Genomic DNA, 1534 nt, shown 5'->3' on the forward strand with positions numbered 1-1534 from the left:
AAATTTTTTTTTCAGATTTTTAAAAAAGTTTTTCCATGGTATAATCTATATATCATGCTGGGCACCGTGGCTCAGCCCTGTAATCCCAGCAATCAGGAGGCTGAGGCAGGAGGATTGTCACAGGTTTTAGGTCAGCCAGAGCTATATAGTGAGTTCCAGGCCAGCCTGGACTACATAGCAAGACCCTGTCTCAAAACAAAACAACAAAAACTTGGGGACTGGAGGGAAGGAGAAAAAAAAAAAGCTGGAATGTGTTATGTAAGTGTACCAATTCCCTACAGTGGATGTAATCGTTACATACTATAAACATGTACTAATTAAAGCAAAAAAAAAAAAAATCCAGGGTTAGGCACAAAATCCAGGCTGGGGAATGTTGAGGTGTCCATCCTTGGCCCACGACCCTCCCCAGCACTGCCTCCTGGTCCCTCATGCCACCATGATCCCCCATGCCACCATGCACTGTGAGTGGCCACCTGAACCTGCATCATGCCCACCTGGCAGAGCCATCCCCACCATATGGAGATCCTCACCCCTGTCCTCAGGTTGCCCTCAGCCTGGGAATGGAGGGAGGCATTTCCCGCCACCGCAGCAGGCCCTTGGAGTGGCTTTTCAGGGCGCCCAATGAACCCGTGTGCGTTTCCCAGGGGATGAAATTCTCTAGAGACAGACTGCTGTCTGGCCCTTGTTCAGTGTCCCCGACAGCTCCTGTCTGGCCAGTGAGGCTGGCTGGGACCGGAGTCTTAGACGCGGTGGGTGCCCCCCAGGGGCGGCTGGGTTTCCGTCTGCTGTGTGCCCTGAGACACAGCAGTATCCGGTCAGAGGAGGCACTCATCCCGCAGTTACAGAAAACAAGCTACGTGGGGCCGCAGACAGGGCAGGAGTTCATACCTGTACCCCTCTCCCTCTGGCTTCGAGTTGAAGCTTTTGTTGTTTTTGGATGGGACCTCTCAAATTGTAGCCCAGGCTGGCCTCGAACTCAGGAAATTTTCTTGCCTCAGCCTCCAGGGCCCACTAAACCTAGCTCAATCTCGGTTTTTTGTTTTTTGTACCAGGGATCGAACTCAGGCCCTCACGCTTACAAGGCAGGCGGCAGAACCACTGAGCTAAATCCCCGGCCTCAATCTCGGTTTCTAACAGGTAACATGTCTCATCTTAGCGAGCACCTTTCCGAGGATCTTTCCGGGCCGATTCAGAAGTCCCGCCTCGGGCTCCTCTTCCTGGGATTCCCGGGCTCTAGGCTGTCAGTCCCCGGCCTGTGCCCACTACATCATCCGAGCCAGCCCTCCCGGTGCACGGGGGCAGCATCTCTTGGGCGTGCCCCTGCAGGCCAGGCTGAGGAAGGGGCTGAGCTGGCAGAGGGAAGCTGGGGACCCAGGCGGCACGCTCGGCGGGCCACGGTGTGGGCGGGACTAATCGTGGCTAAAGAGAGGGGCGGGTGGACTTCCTTCCCGGATGCTGCGCGGAGGGCGGGGCAGGGTAGGGTGTCTGGTTGGAGCCGGGGCGACGCTGAGGATGCTGGAGGTGGGGCCAGAGT

This window comes from Fukomys damarensis, unplaced genomic scaffold, assembly GCF_012274545.1.
Source record: "Fukomys damarensis isolate Sample0158 unplaced genomic scaffold, DMR_v1.0_HiC HiC_scaffold_37, whole genome shotgun sequence".
Classification (NCBI taxonomy): Eukaryota; Metazoa; Chordata; class Mammalia; order Rodentia; family Bathyergidae; genus Fukomys; species Fukomys damarensis.